Consider the following 21,561-nt stretch of genomic DNA (forward strand, 5'->3'; position numbering starts at 1 on the left):
CCTCGGATCAGGTAAGTCTGTGGGGGTTCGGATCTCTAGGATCCGAACCCGCTCATCTCTAATACTGATAATCACAAACCTTCACCTGTGAAACTCTTCTAGACTAAAATCTTATCCTTCCATATTAATTTACACTTCACTAAGAAGAAATCCAAGTGCTGTGCACCCGCTTTCCCCTTTTTGGCTGGAATTGCCAACCGTGTTCTTAGAAATCTGCACATAAAAATCGCTTGTTTACATTTACACAGGAACGTTACGTAACCATTGTTTTGATAACATTTGCTTAGGTCTGAACAAAATAAAAACCCTCTGTGTAGCTATAGCTGCAATATAAATATCAAGCTAAACACATAAATAGAAATATAGTCTAAATAACAAGGAACATAATAATAATAAATAAACTATGAATAAGGTTAGTATGCATTATACAAACCACATGTAATGCACCAAAACTAGAGAATGATGCACCGTCCACTTCACTTGGCTTTGTCACAAACTGATGCGTCAAGTTCAAGAGATTGTTACACACTACTCCCCCAGTATAAATGATATATGATTAAGCCATGTACTGTATTACAGTCCCAAAGATTATGTCTGAATGTGATGCAACCACCCCACCACCACCACCCCATGTCCTACCTAGAGCTAATGTGGTCACATTGCTTGAAAAGTTGTCGAGTCTGCTGCCAGCTCCTCCATCCATCTCCTCACAGGTACTATTGTGGTGGAGCTGCCAGCAGACATGACCCCTACCAGCAGTGACGCTATAGTCAATGTTTTCTCTGCATTGTTATGACAGGGATGGCACTGACTATCTTGGAGTTCATATTTGCTGCATCTCCACCATATTAGACAACCTAGACATTTGTCTATGTGGTCCGTTGCCGGGTCCACCCCTGATCCTCTATAATACAGTATGTATAATCTTCTCAGCAATCAGCCTACAAGAAGTGGTTAGTCAGTGTGGGCACTAATCATTGATGTTAGATCATAATTACAGTATGTCAACACATGTTTACTGGTGGGCACACTGGTATGAGTATGCGCACCTATAGCCTATTCTAGCCAATTTGTAAGTGCCAAATCTTGGCCCTTATTCTGATCGGTGCGGATATTCCCGCATTCTTACGGAGCGGTCCGCACGCCACGGTGTTTTGCCGCGTGCGGCCATCGTCCGTAGAAACGCCCACGTGTCCTCCGCATTCGGACGGACTCACTCTTTAAGAACAGGGCGTGTTTACGGACGACATACAAACCATGCGTGTGCGGGAGAAACACTCCGATTCTGCACGGTATTACAGAGTATTACAGAGTATGCTCGGGAATACCGCATCCGAACGGGAGCCAAGCGGTGCTACCGCCCGTAAGCGGAGTATTTACGCCAAACAACCCACTATTATGTATATTCTGCAATACATCACATGACCCACTTATTCAATTACCTATCCTCATCAAAAAATGCTTATTTGGAATTGGAATCAATTAGATGCCAATATATCCTTACAAGCATGCCTAACACATGCATTGCACACATTAACCCTTACAGCAATTCAAGTGCAATGGTTTGTATTAGACCCTGTGTCAAATATTATAAACAATCTACACATATACTGTGTAATGTGCAAAGAAAACCAACAACTTTCAACTTGCATAAATAATTTATTATGATTAACAATGAAATCTCAAAATCAAAAGAAAAAAAATTACAAAAGCAAATCGCGCAGGTCCTGCAGATCCGCGATGAGTAGTCTTAAGTGGTGGCCCATCCGCAGCAGGGCCCCACGAATCCCCTCATCTGCCGGTGTTGTGGCATCTGTGGGCATGTCAAAGGGGCAAAAATTAGTCATGATTTTCATGCATACATTTCACATACTGCTACATACATTGCACAAATGCTAGGTGACATGTGTGTGTATATATATATATATATATATATATATATATATATGTAGAGAGATAGAGACACACATAGATAAATAGATATGACACATACATATATACATACATGCAAACTTATTTGCTACATACTGTGTTTTTTTCACTCTACCCTTTACTCTGCAGAAGACATAACAGTCATAGTGTTTCTTCTCAGTCACAACCCACCCATGACTAACCAATGACAAGCATGTAATGGGCTCCGTCAATAAGAACTTGTCACAATCTCCTCAGTCTAAGTTCAGTGATGGTTCGTGGCATGGGAGTTATGCAAATGTCAGGAATGCACAGTACACATCCTCAAAATCATAATTCAGTCTAAACCAACCTACAATTCTGTGCGGGGCAAAAAAAAATCTGAACTACAGGGGGTGTTTAGGTAGAGGAGCCTCCTGGGACACTGGCAACTTGTGACTCCATTCCAAGGTAGGCTGGGCCATACTCCATTTATAGCATACATCCTATAGTTTATAAATAACATTCACCACAAATATAGATTCCACTATTTGATTGGGTCATAATCAACGCTTGCAGCAGGTGAATTTAATCCACAAATGATCCACTCATCCCTTTACTCCAGGATCCTGTTTAACTACAACGGTGATGTGGCAGTCAAAATGGAGCTCCAACCCATCCCACAAACCTGTGTCATTCAGAGGTGTCCTGGATGAAAGGGATGCCTTGGACACCCCATCTAACCGGTACCTGTATCTGTAGCTACCCACTTTGGGGTCTATATGAATAGTATTGGAACAAAATTTTTAATCACCAGTGCTACATAACAAATACCAGTACAACTACTTCATGAATGATGCATTATGTAAACATACCGATCTGATGGGACTCTGGGGCCTGGCACGCCTCCTCCCCCTCGGATTCGGAATCCTCTGGGGCAACCGTGGCCTCCTCAGCCCCCTCCTCCGCCAGCTCCTCCGCCACCATGACCTCGTCCACCTCCTCCGCCACAACCACCTCCTCCACCACCACCACCTCCTCCACCTCCTCCTCCTCCTCCACCACCACCACCTCCTCCACCTCCTCCTCCGCCACCAACACCTCCTCCTCTGCCACCAACTCCTCTTCCACCTCCTCCACCACCACCGCCTCAGGCACCTCCTCCTCCTCCACCACCTCCTCCACCATCTCCTCCACCTCCTCCACCATCTCCTCCACCATCTCCTCCACTTGCTCCTCCAACATTTCCTCCTCCTCCACTTCCTCCTCCTCCACCCTTGCCGCCACCTCCTCCTCAGGGTCTTGGGCCTCCTCCTCGGCCAGGGCTGCCTCGGCCTCTTCACGTGCCTGTCGGGCTCGGGCTCGTGCTGTGTGGTAGAATAAAAAATCATGGTCAATGTCGGGTCATTGGGGCACATGTATTAATCCATAACAAGACATACATGGAAGGGTGATAATGATGGCAAACGATGCTGGAAAGTAGCTCCTTACTGTTAATGGACTCCAAAATGTGACATTTAAATTATTATGTGATTGTTAGTAATTTGTTCAAACATTACAACCCTGGCATTTATCAATGTGTAACACATATTACATCTGGCACATTGTATGCATCAGAATCCTCAATGCTATGTCATTACATATAAAAGCCACATGACTGCATGTTAACCAGGAAGAAGCACACATAACAGTCTATGGACTTTTAAACCCATGGACACCCACTTATCATGAGACACATTTTATTGTTTATATATGCTATGTTGTAAGTGCGAAATTTCATAGCTAAAATACTCACAATCAGCTATTTCGCCCCTGATTTGCTGTAACAGCTGGGGCTGGCGCCTGCGGAGGTCCGACCACCGCCTCTCGAGCTGCCCGATGGACCTCCGCACCCGAGTGCGGGCGTAAATACGGCGCCCTGCCGCAGCATAGGCCCTCCGCTTATGGCGGTTACTGATAAAGGGCCCCGCACGGCCCAGCCTTGTCTCCATGACGGAGACCAGAACCCTCAGCTCCGCAGGTGAAAAGGGGTCTGCCCTTCGTGTCTCCGCCATGTTAACAATGGCATCAATCAACCAATCAGGTGGTGGCATTGGTTTATCACAGTTATTTGTGTTAATAACTTTATTGTTCATCTTTACATGAACAGCGTCTCTGCGCCAACACAAATGGTGACAAATTCGCATGCCTTCAAAACAGTAGTGCTGATGTATGGCAATGAACAAATCTGATATATATAAAACACAGTGTGTATGCACTTAGCAAATCCAATGACGCCTCGCTCCGCCAAGCAACGCGTGCTATAGCTTAGCAACGCATAGCTGTAGTTAGCATTACTTACTCTATGCATCTATGTGTATGCGTACATTTATGTTTAAAAGACACATACACATACTTGCAGGTATCCTGAGACCAGCATTATACACCAGCCCTGCCTGCCTGCCTGCCTGGGTGCCTGCCTGCCTGCCTGCCTGCTCCTTGAAATGTTTAAACATGTTAATAAATTCAAATATCATATATATATAGATATATATATATATATCTGCAAACAAATCATACATCAACACAGGAAAAAATCCCCAACACATTAGAGAATAAATCAATGTACTCACCAGTCATCAGGGATAGTATCAACTACAATAATGAAGATATAACAAACACATAAGATCCCTTGTACAAGGTATAATAATGAGCACCTATATTGAACTTCCCCCAAAACTAAGCACATATGATAAATATCTACTATTTCTTTGCCATTAGGAGGGCAGGCTGGCTAATTTTCGTTTTGTAACACTGACAACTAACACACTGTACTTATTTGAAGGGGTGATTTTTACTAAAATTGGTGTGTTCTGTCAACTAGATAAAATGTACCTGAAGTATCTTTGCGCCACAGAGTCCCGCAGCTGGTATCCCCTCCGGCATTCAGGGGCGCGGGATGGGCGCATGGGCGGATCTTGCGGCTCAGATGGTACCTCCCACTCATCAAAGGGTATCTCACGCCGCACAGCAATGTTGTGGAAAAATATACACAGGCCCACGATCCTCGACACCATTTGAGGCGCATATTGTAAGTCACCACCAGTGCGGTGGAGCACTCTAAATCGACCCTTTAAAAGGCCAATTGAGCGCTCCACCACTTGCCTGGTGGCAACATGCGCCCGATTGAATGCCTCCTGTGGGCCCGGTTCTGGGGAGCTGTACGGCGTAAGTAGCCAGGGCGTACATGGGTAACCGGAGTCACCCAGAACCCACGCATCACGGCCTTCCAGCTCTTGGAGTCTTTGCCATATCCCGGTTTGTCGGATGACATGAGAGTCATGGGCACTTCCGGGAAACTTCGAGTTGAAGGCGAGAATTTCCATAAATGGGCCAAATACCACCATCACGTTCAGTGAGTGGAACAATTTGCGGTTCCTATATATCTTCTCACTTCGAGATGGAGGCACAAATGGTACATGGGTGCCATCCACAGCCCCTATCACATTAGGGAAGCCAGCAATTTGATGGAAGGCCTGCTGGCTTCTGCGCAGGGTCTCGGTGGCAAATGTCATGGCCATGAAGTGCCCCTTGCGCCTGAACATGGCCGACGTCACACGCCTAAGGATTCGGCAGAAGGCCGGCTGAGATATTCCAGCAAGTACTGCCACTACTTGTTGGAATGATCCTGAGGCGCAGAAATGCAACACCGCCAGCAGCTGTGTGTGAGGCGGAATTGCTGTCGTGATCCCGTGTAGAGGTTCCAGATCGCTCTCAATTAACGTGAGCAGATCCAGAATGACATGTGGCGGTAACCGGTACCTAGTAAGTACCTCATCATCGGGCATAGCAAACAGAGTCACCCGTGTGCGATAGATTCTAGCACGTCCTGGCCTCCTTGGGCGACGAGTGGGGAGAGCCGCAAGTGCCCTTAGCCTCCTCTCCATGTAGCGCATCATTGCTTCAGCAACCTATAAAGAAATGAACATAAATACTGATGCACCTATGCACATAATGGCCATATCCGACTACAAATAGATTTGTAGGCTTCAATACGTACAATAGATGGCCGCCCCGTGAAATCCCGCAGATCCATTTGACTCTATAATGATGTAACAATAATATGAACTCAATACACACCGTCCTAAACACACAGATAAAGGTGTCAGCATTTTTTGCCGACATCATGTACTATGAGACATTTCATCTATTGCTGGGACATGTTGTCCTGCAATAGATGAACCCACACAGGTTTAAGACCTGTGAGTGAAATAGTGAACATGTGACATGTTGCAATAATGCTACACGCACTTTGCTGGCCCAACAATCTGTAGGCAGTGAGGCAATGGTGCATACATTCATACACTTACATTGTTAATGGATATCATATCTACAAGGAGCATGGAAGAGCTTACCTTAGACCCTGACAAGTCCAGATCTGGAGACAAATGATTCTAGCAGCAAGTCACTATTTATAGGCCTCTCACATGTGTGGTCTATAACAGTAGAGATGAGTATTGCATGACTTGTGGCCTGGATTATCTAAGGGATTGGGCTACTTTTAGCTTGCAATCAAACTCCACAATACCACAGTAGTCATGAATCAAATGTCATGTCATGCTAGCAAATAGCATGTGTATTGTGCAATAGTCACAGGTGTATCAGAAGATTCTATGCAATGTTAGCATTGGTGACCAGTATTTCATGTCGAACTTTCGCCAGGTTTTACACAATGGAATTTCCGCCACCGTATGCGGCGCGAAAAAACAGCGACGTACGCTCACGCACGGAACGCAGCTGCCGCTGATGTCCGCCAAACAGGATACACAAACAGTATATAAAGGTGTATTAGAAGGTGACAATGTTGTTGCTAACATGTCTGGATCACAACCAGAGGTGGACCCAGACCTGCAGCAACTTTTTGACCATCTGGACTCCAGCACCACCTATGTGCCACTGCACATGCAGGCAGTGGGTAATGAGGAGGCTGCTGGCCCTTCTACAGCAGGGCAACCTGCACCTGACCATTCTACAGCAGGGCAACCTACACCTGGCCCTTCTGCAGCAGGCCAACCTGCAGCTGGCTCATATGCACCATCAGCAGAATTGTTTGGAACACAACCGGGGACTTCACAAGGTAGTACCATGGCCAGCACTTCAAGTGCAGCGACACGTGACAGGGGGCGTGGCCATGGACGTGGCAAGGGGAGAGCCAGGGCAACAGAGGAACCACCAAAAAAAATAAGGCATATGAAGCACAGGAGCTTGCCATCCTGGTTCCCCGAGCACGTGATTGGATTGAGTGTCCATCGGAGAAGCTGACACACACACGCAGATGGAAGATTTGGGAACAGATAACGGCAGAGATTAATGAAGTAGCGCCACAAGTTCGTGAGACGGACCATGTGAAGAAGAGGCAAGTTGTTTTGTGATACATGTGCCCAGTAATAGCCAAGTAATGATTGAATTAATGCTTAGATGGATTTTGCAAATGGCCCGTGAGGTTGTTACGATACACAGACATTATTGCCATGTTATTTCGTTGAGAGTTAGAGTAGGGTGATTGTGAATGTGTATTGTAACGGTTGATATCATAGTTGCATGTAATATTATCTTTTGGACATTAATCACATGTCGTAATATGTAGCACAGAGCAATGGCTGCAACAGCTAACATCTGGAGTGACATGTATTAATATGTCAACTTACATTGCAGGTGGCAGGACTTCAAAACCAACCTGAAGAGGAAGATGACCAAGCGGTGGGAACACAGCCAGACATCTGGGGCCGGGCCCATGCCATCAGGGCTAGAGCTCACCCCCCTGGAGTTGATGGCCGAGAGCTGTATATCAGTTGAGGAGATCAGGGGGGTGAGCACGATGGATAGCGAGGCCCCAGCTGAAGTGTTTGCGTCTTTTATTGAAGGTAAATATTGGTCATGCCATAAACTTGTGCAAGTAATTATCTTAGAATGTGTCCTAATTGTGTTTATCTTTTTCCACAGACACCCCACCGCTTGGTGACGACTCTGCTCAGGAGGTGGAGGAGTCCGTGCCACCTGGCCCCAGGGGTAGGCCTGTGCAGCAGCAGCCATCGGCCCAAGCCGATTTGTCCGCCTTGGCCAACATGCTTGGGGACATCAACCAGCAGGGAGACTTGGCATCAGAACGGATGCGTAGGACCGAGGAGATCCTGGCGAGCTTGGTCAGCACCCAGCAGGCCATCGCTGCGAGCATGCAGGCCATGGCTGAGTCACATCAGGCCATGGCTGCAAGTGCTCAGGTGCTGGCCGAGCAAGCCACCCGCCAAAATGATCTCCTCCTCCACCATAATGAGCTTATGGTGGAGCTGGTTACCAGCAACAGGGTCCTAATGTCATCCGTTTCTGGTGCATTACCACCGGCAACACTCCCTGCTGGCAGGAGGGGTAGACCAGCCAACCCCTCAACATCATCTGCTCCACCTGCCCCAGCATCTGCCCGTGCCAGAAGAGCTGCTGCACAGGCCAAGGAGCCTACCAAGGCCAAACGTGGTCGCAAATGAACTTGTGGCTGCATTAATCTCCACCGTTATGTGGTCCCAAATCTTCCATTGTGCTGTGTGTGTCAGCTTCTTGTGTCCAATCACGTGCTGAGGGTAACCAGATGAGCCCTTGCTTCATATGTCCTTTTTGGTGCCCCTGTTGCCCTCTTTTGCCTGCCATTACTGTCAGCTGTACTTGAAGTGATGGCCATGGTACTATCTTGTGAAGTCCCCGGTTGTGTTCCAAATGATTCTGCTGATGGTGCATATGAGGCAGCTGCAGGTTGGCCTGCTGCAGAAGGGCCAGGTGTAGGTTGCCCTGCTGTAGAATGGTCAGGTGCAGGTTGCCCTGCTGTAGAAGGGCCAGCAGCCTCCTCATTTCCCACTGGCTGCATGTGCAGTGGCACATAGGAGGTGCTGGAGTCCATCTGTGTGCAATTATATTTGTTTTGTATTATTATTTATTTTGGTACATTCCTGCCATGTTGTTTATTTTTTGGATTTTGTATTTTTTGGTCATTGCATCACAGTGGCATTGACTGTGACATGTATAGAAATAAATTTGTTTACTTTACCAAAAATGTGTGGTTTCATGAGTACATGTCGAATACACATGTGTATTGATAGTATTAATATTCAGTCATGTCCATTGTTAGCAGTTTTAAAGTGTCTGACAAGTACAGCATATGTGGGGGATTAGTAAGGTTTCCTTGAAGCAGCAATGGTTTCAATTAAAGCACTGACAAGCGGCCTATTAGTGAGTAATGAGTAAAGGAGTCGATTCTATTGGGTTCAGGTGTTAATGCTTGTAGTCATTAGGCGGTACGTTCGCCTACCGCATGAACGAGTGGTGTCCGCAAAGCAATAGTACACTTGTGGACACCGCACATTTCTGCCCTTTTTGATCGCGTGCATTCGGAGTGGTATCCGAATGTACGCCCCCCAACATAAGTGTACTCCCCCGTGTCCGCCCATGTTTCCGCCCCGTTTTGCCCACTTTGAAACTACGCCCATGTGTCATTCCGCATGACGCCCATAATACGCCCATATTTCCCGACTGATTGCGGGGAACAGTTTTGGACGGGATTTGGCCGAACTGGTACGGAGTCAAGGCGTGGCACATGCGCGTTGCGTTCTCCACGCATGCGCAGACGCCGTAAAGACGCGATCCGAAAGTATGCGGTAAAGTACGCGTCAATCAGAATAAGGGCCCTTGTGAGGACCATGATTTCACCTAGCATATTTGCCTTATTCATCGCAGCTGTAAACCATTTCTTACCTTATGATTAGTGCCATATTATCCTGTTTAAACCCTGTATTGGAGAAAGACTTACTGGGACAATACAGATGGTGTAATGGGGCAGTATTGATGATGTAATGGTTAGCATTACTTCCTCAAAGCACTGAGGTGGTGGGTTTGATTCCCACCACTGCTGTAACTGTGTGGAGTTTGTTTATTCTCCCCTTACTTTGGTTTCCTCCCAAACTCCAAAAATATACTGGTAGGTTAATTGGCTTCCGACAAAAAATGTACACTAGTGTATAAGTGTAAAAAGAGAACACCCCTATAGTAACAGATATAATAGAACACAGGTTGATCTAAAAAATTTCAAGTGTGCATGTAATAAATTAATACATTTATTGAACAATAATGATAATAATATAAAAATAGACAATTAAAATAAAAAGACATTTAAATAAAGCTTGAAAAAGCTGATAAGGCAGCGAAACGCGTTGACTTTCCACAAACTTATATCTTTGGACCCCCCATCTCGGCTGTGACAGCATCTATTGTGGAGGAATGCCACCTCTCTAAAAAAAAAAAACTGGATGTAAACAGAGGTAATATACTGTACAAGCAACACCGTGTGGGGAGGAACATTCTTTATCCAGCAATCTACTTTTTATATTATTATCATTATTGTTCAATAAATGTATTCATTTGTTTATTACATGCACACGCACACCTGAAACTTATTTGTGTTCTTTTATAGTGTGTAAGTGTTTTTATGTACATAAGCAGACAAGATGGGCCAAGTGTCATCAAATTCTATGTTTCTATGTAAGTGATAGTGATTCTGTTTGAATATCATGAAATCCTGCTCTGGTGTAAAATCTCTTTAAAACAGTTGATAACATCTAAGTATATACTGGCTCATGTTTCCGGTTATACAGTGCTGCATCCACATCTCCGCGACTGTTGCTATTCATTTTCAGCCACAGATTGTGTTTATTTGTGCATCTCCTCCTCACCTCTCTGCTTCTTTACATTTAGGGCAGTGATTAATTGGTTGGCTTACAAAAGGTAACTCTTCTACATACTCTCCCTGGAACAGCTATTGTGTGTAGCTGTGTATTACTACCATATGAATCATCGTGATCTTTGTTAAAGGCAACAAGTGGATGTGGGCTTAAAGAAGTTGATTATGTTAATTAAAGCTAGGGCCGCACAATATCATGTACTGAATGTAATATACACACGACATGGGCAAAATGGAAGCACTAGTATCTCATATAAAAACTGGATACTTACTCACTAGTTTGTCCTTCTAAAATATGAGTGAGTAGCCTAGATTGTTAGACATATTTAACAATTATACGGAAAGGATAATTACAACAAAGAATTATAATGACTCTGTTCTAACTAGAGGTGAGCGGGTCCGGATCCCCGAGATCCGACAGATCCGAATATCGGGGATCCGAGCCGGCTCGGGAGTTCCCGCCTGAATTCCGGACCAATAACGAGGCCGAACGTCATCATCGCGCTGTCGGATTCTCGCGGGAGCGGGATCTTATAAAAGACGCATGCGCGCCCCGCCATCTTCACTCCAATCTTGGAGAGGGAAGAGGGTGGTTGGGAAGCTCCGTGTGCTCCGTGCTGTGCTCTGTGCCATGTGCTCCGTGCTGTGCTGTGCTCCGCGACCTGCCCTGTGCCCTCACTGCCCTGTGCTGTGCTCCGTGCCATGTGCTCCGTGCTGTGCTCCGTGACCTGCCCTGTGCCCTCACTGCCCTGTGCTGTACTCTGTGACCTGCCCTGTGCCCTCACTGCTCTGTGCTGTGCTCCGTGACCTGCCCTGTGCCCTCACTGCCCTGTGCTGTGCTCTGTGACCTGCCCTGTGCCCTCACTGCCCTGTGTTGTAGACTTGAGAGTCAGTGACTGTTTATAGGCCTGAGCCCTGTAGTGTGATTTAACTAACTAGGTGCTGCAGTGCTCACACGCAGGGGCTGCAGTGTCCACTGTCCAGGGGCTGTACTGTGGCCCGTGCCCTGTTGTGATTTATTTAGCCCTAATCCCTGTGTTGTGATTTATTTAGCCCTGAACCCTGTGTTTTTTGTGATTTAACTAACTAACTCAGTGCTGCAGTGCTCACACGCAGGGGCTGCAGTGCTGCTGAGTAGTACACTGTGTACAGGGGCTGCAGTAATACAAGGGGCTGTGTCCAGTGTGACGGCCTATATCTTATCCATTGTCCAGTGTCACGAGTCACTCACGACATATATGTCCACTGTGACGACATATATCCAGTGTCCAGTGTGACGACATATATCCTGTGTCCAGTGTGACGACATATATCCTGTGTCCAGTGTGACGACATATATCCAGTGGCCAGTGTGACATCTAACCATTGTGTGACGGCATATATCCAGTGTCCAGCGTGACATATATCCATTGTCCAGTGTACAGGAGCTGTGTCCAGGGGCGGTGTCCAGAGGCTGTGTCCAGTGTGACGGCTGTGTCCATTGTCCAGGGGCTGTGTCCAGTGTGACGGCTGTGTCCAGTGTACAGGAGCTGTGTCCAGAGGCTGTGTCCATTGTCCAGGGGCTGTGTCCAGGGTGACAGGCTGTGTCCAGTGTCCAGGGGCTGTGTCCAGGGGCAGTGTCCAGGGGCTGTGTCCAGTGTCCAAGGGGCTGTGTCCAGTGTGACAGGCTGTGTCCAGTGTAAAGTAAGAAAAAGAAATAAAAGTAATAAATAAAATAAAAACACATTTTTGGAGGATGATGGAGGAGGAAATAGTGGGAGATCAGCAACCTGATAGAAGTGCTGAAGCTGCTACCACCAGTCATGACAAGGCCGATACCTCTTTATATTTGCTGTTTGGAGCATTTCTCTTTTTTTGGGATAGTTTATTAAACTGCCACCCTGTCTGCCCCTGCAGTGCCGCTCTGCCAGGTTGGAAGTGTAAGGTCCATGTATGTGATGCCGACTGCTGTCGCTTAGCTTAGTCATCCAGCTACCTCGGTATACCCTTTTGGCCCAACTACAGTAAATTAAAACAATTTTGTAAGCTGTGAAGTGATCAAAATTGTCTAGAAATGAGTGGAAACTAATGTTATTGAGGTTAATAATACTTTAGGGGCAAAAACAGGCCTAAATTCTGTTATTTTAGCCATTTTTAGCATTTTTTCATAAAAATCCAGATCCAAAACCAAAACCCACAAGGGTGGTTTTGCCAAAACCAATCCAGATCCAAAACACGAAGGGAGATCCAGATCCAAAACCAAAACCCGAAAAAGTGGCCGCCGCACATCTCTAGTTCTAACAAAGGTAAATATAATGCTCAATTAGAATAAAGCCCCCCATACATGGTCCGTTTATCGGATCCGTTCTGTGCTTAAACAGCACACATCGTATTGGATCGCATCCCTTGTGCATGCAGTGTGCATGCACTGCGATCCGATACGGTGTTTACCTAGTACAAAAAGTATGTGCAGCACATACTTTTTGTACCGTACTATGTGATTCGCGGGAGCGCGCATCGCATAGTACAGAACGGAGCCGGTCCACAACGGACCGTGTATGGGCTCCTTAAGACTTATACATTTACTTGTTGTCTTATTGGTAACAAATATAAAGAATAGTACAGCAATGTACATATAAGCATATTTAATATCTGACAAGAATACAAGTACTTTATATGATTTTTGTCCTTTAAACAAGTATAACATATATTCAATAAGATTAAGGGAAAAGTCAGAGCAGCTCAAGCATAAAATAGTTACAGTGCTAAAGGTGAGCTCAGTATAAGGTGCCGTGCACTATATAGATTATAGACAGTCGCCATAAATAGTTAGATAATAGACTTTATGGTTCTAGAGCAGCTCTCCTCTAAAGAACCTCTGGCACTGGAAATTGAATACCACTCTTAGGGCCAGATGCACTAAGCTTCAAAAGTGATCAAATGGAAAGTGATAAACAGCCAGCCAATCAGCTCCTGCCTGCCATGTCACACACTGTGTTTGAAAAAAGTGAGACAGGAGCTGATTAGCTGGCTGTTTATCACTCTCCATTTTATAACTTTTGAAGCTTAGTGCAGCTGGCCCTCAGTCTTTACTAGAACTCTACTCTCTCTCTTGGAACCTGGGCTGGATCTGAAATCTCTCTTGATTGAACTTACATTCTCTTTGGACCTCCAAATCAGCATGAATTCCCTTAACACCCTTGGAAACTTGTACTGGATGCTTCTATGGTAATCATAGACTAGGATAGGAGATTGATTGTTCTTTCAGTAAGACTGGCAGCATATTCAGTAAGACTTTCTGTAATACATGTAGTTTTTTGTCAAGACTTACAAATCTATGTAAAGGATTTGTAACTATTTAAATATTCTAAAGTGCAGTATTTATATGCAAAATCTATGTCCCATTCTAGTTAACTTATTTTTACAGTGATTTCTCTTCAAATGTGCAGGCTTTATGGATGTGTCTCCTTGTCTCCTGGCAGCTCTGTTTGGTACGGCAATGGGTCCTTTGTTTGCCACACTGACCTCCATTAAGGTTTAACTGCAGTTTCTCATTGGCTGCCTATGTTTGGGTTGTGCATGTTCTTCTATGGGGTAGATTCCATGGGGTAATTATCAAGTTTGTCAATCTTAGATAGTGTGGTGCTAGGTGGAAAGAATCCAGGTCCAAGTAATAAAAGTGTATGAAACTTGCAATGTGATGACACCATGACACTTAACCTTTCTTCTAATATGTTTATGCTGTGAGATAGAAAAATGGAAAATATAAGCTTGCACAAATATATATAGATATATATTGTTTTGAGATTATTGGTATCATTTGTCTGTAATAGAGTGTTCATTTATTTCACAAATAATAAAATCACTCGTTAGTACAACTACCAAAAAAGTGCATAAGAAAGGGGTTGAAGATCCGCACAGACTTGTAATCTGTGTAATGATTTTTGTACCAACTTAATGAACTACTATACTTGACAAATTCTGGTAGTTGCTTGGTTGGCGGTGCGCCCAGCGTTTAGAATCAATGGTGAACACTGGGGTTTTTTTCGTCAGAGGAAGAGTCCGACAAAAGAAAGAAAAAACGCTTTTTGGGCGCACTCGTTTGTTTAAAGATGTAATATGATAATATTAAAACATAGCTTTTATTTTAGACTTTATTTAAAATAAATGGCACAAAAATAATTTGATATTTAGATATTAAAATGTAGTGTGATCCTTGGACTGGTTTAATTCCAGGGAAATTGGTAATTTAGTCACACACTTAATCTGTCATTCAAGCACTGATGTTATCAGAGGTATGATTACCAATGATTATAGGCAGTGAAATGATTCGATTCCCCTAGGTATGAAAAATCTTGTGCTTAATAGCATCTGGTAATACACCTAGTATTGGTAGTATGGGGAAAAAGAAAAAAGATGTCACAGCCTCTATATGCGTTAATAAATTCTTTAATAGACACTCTCTCTGGCAGTCATGTTACAGGTGTTTGTTTAATACGGCGGCTTATACCCCTATTTTTAATATTGCCACACCTGGGCTTCCCCAGGGGTCTCCCACCTGGGTACTGTCCTGGCCCTCCACTGCTTGGCTTCCAAGTTCGGGGAGGGTTTGGGCAGACCAGTGGGGTATGGTGGCAGTATATTAGGGTTTGGTATCTGATCACAAATAACCTGTTGGGCTGCAAAGGGAGGTGGCTCAGCAGGCGCAACACCTGAGTCACACTGTCTCTGAAAAAAACAATAATTAAATATTTATTTTTAATTTTTGTGATAGTGCTAGTATTAATGCAAAAAGGGGGGTTGGTTACTGAGTGCTATAACTGCTGGGGAGTAAAAAAACCCGAAAGGAGCAGTTCTGTGTGTTACACAAAACTGAAGGAGACAGTCAGCATCAGAGATGGTAGCACAATTAATAATTAGCAGTTTAAGTTGTCACCAAATAATTAAGCAGCTGCGGAGAGATAGTGGCGTCAGACAGACATTATACAATTCCTGTATTTCACTGGATACATTAGATCTCCATGGGATACGAAGTAACAAAGTAACTGTGTCTGATCACTCATCTATAATAGTTGCAAGTTGCTTCTTTTGTAACGATATACACGCTGTGATGACAGACAATCTGCGCACAATATCAGAATTGCTGAACGCAGTCTGATGATGGTTATAGATAGTACAAACCCAGTTTGCTCAAAGAGAGCTCATGAATAATTGGTAAAGCACATCTCCAAGGGGAGATAATCACAAATTGGACAGGTATAGCTGTCCGTACAGGGAGCGCTGACCGACTGCTTACAGCAGTAGCGGTGCGCTTGTCTAACCTGATGCCGCTGCCTGAGTTAGCGGTTTTGACGGAGATAGGGATCGTAGGTTGTCGCGCTGGCTGGCGGCGAAGCTGTGAGCAGAGACCGGCCGGATACTCTGCGCCGGAGCTGGGCGCGTGGAAGTCTAGATACCTGACCTCGCTGTCAGAGCCGGAGCTCCCTGAGGAGTGTGTCGGCGGCGGCGTGTGGACGCTGAAAGTTGCTGCCAGTATCAGGTGGACGGTCAGAGAGGTGAGAGGCTGGACATCGGGGCTGTGGACACGTGTTTCGCCTATAGGGCTTCTTCTTGCAGTGCCATTTTAGATGAGGGCAAATGCCCTTGCTTTATTCTCTCTCTTTTTGATGGACAGCCTTTTTGACCAATCAGGTCTTGAATGGGGCTGTATTGGTTTGATTCAACGAATATTTGTTCCTCTCCTGGATACACTGATTAAACGTTTTTGTTATGAGATGCATATATATTATTATAGGTTGCATGGTATGATTTGGCTAGTATATGCAAACCGCATATATATTAAGATGATATCGGCTGGTATCATTGTATCGGGTATTCTTTAGATCACTCAACATTTTTCATTTTTATTATTTTGAGAAATTTGGCTTTTAAGGAGTAATTGGCTTGTAAGGAATCCTCGCCTGTGTACATAGATGCATGAGACGCAAACATATCAAGTTGCGCATTATAACTGGTTGGTATATGCAGAACGCATATATTTTGAGATTATGTCGGCTGGTGTGTACGTATTACACATTCATTCTGTCATTCAACATTTTTTTATTTGTAGAGATTGGCTGGTATGGAGTAATTGACCTCGGGGTATGGTGAAGGTTGGGGAGTGAGTAATATTATAGTGATATTGATAATCAGTGGTAAATAATTATGTATACTATTAATTAGGTTATAGTAGGTTTTGGTGAGACCGCATGATTTCTCATGGGTCTGGATTGGCATTTCCGGGGAATGTCTTTTTTTGGAATTATTTGTGCTAGCAGGTTGGTGCCAAAAGTGACTAAACAAAACAAAACAAAACAATATAAATCGTGAGTGGTAACGTGCTGATGGGGAGAATCTACACCCCTAGGTGAAATTGCATGGTGAGATCGGTTGGATTAATGAGATCTATGATTGTGAGGATGATGATAGGTTGGGTGATGCTGGAGCAGATTCCAGTATTAAACGTGAGATCACACGATATATGGTGCCCGATCATTGGGTGTGTGAGAAGGAATAACCAGAAGTGAGTGTGTGGAAACCATTGGTGAGGTCAGTTATCAGAAATTGGTTGATAAGTGGGAATTGCCCACTGTTAGGTTGTAAATCAGGAAATATACATAATGATGATTTTATTTTAGAAATGATCCATATTTGATATCCTCATTCAGGCCGTCAGGGGCCAAAGATCCCAAACTGAAAATCCATTTACTTTCCTTTTGAAGGAGTATTTGATTCAAGTCTCCTCCCCTTAATCCTAAATGGATCTGTTCCAAGCCTCGTATCTGGAAACCAGCTGGCTTTCCTTCATGTTTTTTTAAGAAATGCCTGGCGACCGTTGTCAGTTTTTTCATTTTAATGATGTCTGATGGAGCATTGCGGATGTTGCCAAGATGTTCTAAGGCTCGCTGCTTGAGCATCCTTGTAGTCAGTCCCACGTACTTCATATTGCACTCACATGTTATACAATATATGATATTTTTGCTCTTACAATTGAAGAAGTCTTTGATTGTGATGGTATTGTCATATTTATCATTTATTGTAAGTGTTTTGTCGACATGGGGGCAAATTTTACAGCCTCCACAGGGATGGGTACCTTTGAGGAGTGGAGCTTTGGTCGTTGTATTAGTGAAATGGCTGTGCACTAATTGATCTTTTAGATTTGGGGCACGCCTCCAACTCATGTCTACTTGTGGTTTCACCTTTGCGGCCAGGTCGCTGTCACTGAGAATTATGGGCCAGTGGTTTTGTATGATGTTCTTAATTTCTTTCCATTCTGAGCAGTAGTTGCCCACGAACCTGATGGTATTGTCCATGGGTTTTGCTGAGGTTCCCTTGTCTTGGAATAGCATTCTGGATCGATCTGTCTGGGTGACGGTTTTTTCTGCTTTCTTAATTGACCTATTGGAATATCCTCTGTCCCTTAATCTCTTGGTGAGATCTTTACAGTTGGATTTGAAGGTTTCATCATTTGAGCAGTTCCTGCGTAACCTTAAGAACTCTCCTTTTGGAATGTTATTAACAGTAGGCGGGAAATGCGCGCTTGACTGATGGAGGAGGCTGTTGGTAGCCGTTGTCTTGCGGAAAAGTTCTGTTTCTATCATGTTCTGAGCACCTCTGTAAATTTTTAGGTCCAAAAACGAAATGCTGGAACGGTCCTGGGTATACGTCAGTTTGAGGTTTAAGGTATTAGTGTTCAAATTTTTAACAAATTCTTTGAGTTGTTGTTCGGTACCTCTCCATATCAAAAAAATGTCGTCTATGTAACGCATCCATGTTGTGATGCAGTTATCATAGATCTGATTTGATTCGCTGAATACCACCTCTCGCTCCCACCATCCAAGGAAGAGGTTGGCGTATGTGGGGGCACAGGCCGCCCCCATTGCCGTCCCCCTCCCTTGGATGTAGTATCTGTTATTGAATGTAAAGTAATTCTTGTGTAGGACAAAATTTAGAAGGTCCAATAGAAACAGCTGAAAATCACCAATGTTGTCCATTTCAAGGAAATATTTTACTGCCTTGATACCCAGGTCATGACTGATGCAGGTGTAAAGTGCTTCAACGTCCATGCTGACCAGTATTTCTTCCTCATCCAGATAGACATCATGTAGTTTTTTCAAAACGTCTGCAGTGTCCTGTGTGTAGGAGGGCAAAGATATGACATGTTGTCTAAGATGTGTGTCTAGAAAGACACATGCTTTCTCTATTAATGCTCCATTCCCTGATACAATTGGGCGTCCGGGAGGTTCGTGTAGGTTTTTATGAACCTTTGGTAGCAAATAAAAAGTTGCTACACGTGGGTTAGGGGTTTGTAGGAATTGATGTTCATTTTTGGTGATGACATCGTCCTTTAATGCACCATCAATAAGCCGATTATATGCAATTTGGAAATTTGATGTGGGATTGAACATGGTCTTGGTGTAGCAGGTGACATCATCCAACTGTCTGTTGGCTTCCTGTAGATATAGAGAGTGGGGCCATATAACTATATTGCCCCCCTTGTCCGAGGGCTTGATTTGGACATCCTTCCATTCTCTTAGTTCTTTAATTGCCTTCCTTTCCTTTTTATTGGTGTTACCAATATGTATCCGATGTTTCCTTTTTTTGTACAGTTTATCAAAGTCCTGGGCAACCATCTTGGTAAACACTTGTACCTCAGGGCATATGTTTGGTGGGGGGAAGAAGGTTGATCTTTTCTTGCATACCGGTCTTTTCTCAGGTTCATGGGTGGTGGTGTCACCAAGTTCCTCCAAAGCTTGTAGGGCTTCCAATTCTTGATTGGTCCATGTGGTGTTGTGGAGGATACTGTCATCTTTTTTAGCATGAAATTTGGTAAGTAGTAATTTCCTACTAAATAATTGCAGATTAGTTTCCCATTGGAATCTGTCGAAAGAGGATGTGGGGCAGAAAGTTAAACCTTTTTGGAGAACTTGTTCTTGTATTGCTGTTAGGGTATGTTCAGATAAGTTAATTATCTGAAGTTGTGATATGTCTGTTCTTGTGTCTCCGTGCCCCTCAGGGGATATCGGTTCGGTATGTGCGGCCCCCATCGTGATGCGTTTCTTCTTCCTCTTCTTTTTACTGCGTCTGGTCTTTCGTTTTGTTTGGGGCCTCGGCCTCTGCTGTACTCTAAAAAAGGTTCCGGTATGGATTGAGTTGCTCCGATTGATTGTGAGTGGTAGAAATGGTTGGTCGGTCTTCTGGGTATGGGATCCTCTCTTTGGTGACTGTCCTCACTTAACTCATCCGTGCTGGAGTAATCTGTCTCAGATGTGGATGGCTGGTGTCGGTTCAGGTCCCTGCGTTGATTTCGCTTCGTCCAGCGGAAGACTCGTCCTGTGTGGAAGTCAGTTTGGTCACGATGGAATTTATTTCTCTTCCTTTCAATTATTACTTTTTCATACTCCTCTAGATCTTTTTTGTTTTTTTCAAAGTGGAGTTGGAAGGAAGTATTCGTCTCCCATGGTTCCAATTTCTTACCTAATGCTTCAACTTCTTTAGAGATGGACTCTAGCACAAGGTGATTATGTTGGATTAAGATTCCCATCAATTCCTGGGAACACTTCAAAAGGCTATTTTCCCACTCTTTTTTGAGGTTTTCGGTGCATAACTCAAACGCTGGAAAGGTCCTTGGTCTAAGACCTCGTGGGGTAAATGTTTAATCAGTGTATCCAGGAGAGGAACAAATATTCGTTGAATCAAACCAATACAGCCCCATTCAAGACCTGATTGGTCAAAAAGGCTGTCCATCAAAAAGAGAGAGAATAAAGCAAGGGCATTTGCCCTCATCTAAAATGGCACTGCAAGAAGAAGCCCTATAGGCGAAACACGTGTCCACAGCCCCGATGTCCAGCCTCTCACCTCTCTGACCGTCCACCTGATACTGGCAGCAACTTTCAGCGTCCACACGCCGCCGCCGACACACTCCTCAGGGAGCTCCGGCTCTGACAGCGAGGTCAGGTATCTAGACTTCCACGCGCCCAGCTCCGGCGCAGAGTATCCGGCCGGTCTCTGCTCACAGCTTCGCCGCCAGCCAGCGCGACAACCTACGATCCCTATCTCCGTCAAAACCGCTAACTCAGGCAGCGGCATCAGGTTAGACAAGCGCACCGCTACTGCTGTAAGCAGTCGGTCAGCGCTCCCTGTACGGACAGCTATACCTGTCCAATTTGTGATTATCTCCCCTTGGAGATGTGCTTTACCAATTATTCATGAGCTCTCTTTGAGCAAACTGGGTTTGTACTATCTATAACCATCATCAGACTGCGTTCAGCAATTCTGATATTGTGCGCAGATTGTCTGTCATCACAGCGTGTATATCGTTACAAAAGAAGCAACTTGCAACTATTATAGATGAGTGATCAGACACAGTTACTTTGTTACTTCGTATCCCATGGAGATCTAATGTATCCAGTGAAATACAGGAATTGTATAATGTCTGTCTGACGCCACTATCTCTCCGCAGCTGCTTAATTATTTGGTGACAACTTAAACTGCTAATTATTAATTGTGCTACCATCTCTGATGCTGACTGTCTCCTTCAGTTTTGTGTAACACACAGAACTGCTCCTTTCGGGTTTTTTTACTCCCCAGCAGTTATAGCACTCAGTAACCAACCCCCCTTTTTGCATTAATACTAGCACTATCACAAAAATTAAAAATAAATATTTAATTATTGTTTTTTTCAGAGACAGTGTGACTCAGGTGTTGCGCCTGCTGAGCCACCTCCCTTTGCAGCCCAACAGGTTATTTGTGATCAGATACCAAACCCTAATATACTGCCACCATACCCCACTGGTCTGCCCAAACCCTCCCCGAACTTGGAAGCCAAGCAGTGGAGGGCCAGGACAGTACCCAGGTGGGAGACCCCTGGGGAAGCCCAGGTGTGGCAATAT

The 21,561-nt window shown here is 44.5% G+C and overlaps 2 pseudogenes; one reads left to right on the plus strand and one right to left on the minus strand.

Moving 5' to 3' along the window:
- Positions 1-15,151: 15,151 nt before the first annotated feature.
- LOC146061200 (5S ribosomal RNA) lies at positions 15,152-15,270 on the minus strand (annotated as a pseudogene).
- Positions 15,271-21,442: 6,172 nt separating this feature from the next.
- Positions 21,443-21,561, plus strand: LOC146061211 (5S ribosomal RNA; annotated as a pseudogene).

Source organism: Crinia signifera, chromosome 2 (assembly GCF_055691185.1).
Source record: "Crinia signifera chromosome 2, ASM5569118v1, whole genome shotgun sequence".
Classification (NCBI taxonomy): Eukaryota; Metazoa; Chordata; class Amphibia; order Anura; family Myobatrachidae; genus Crinia; species Crinia signifera.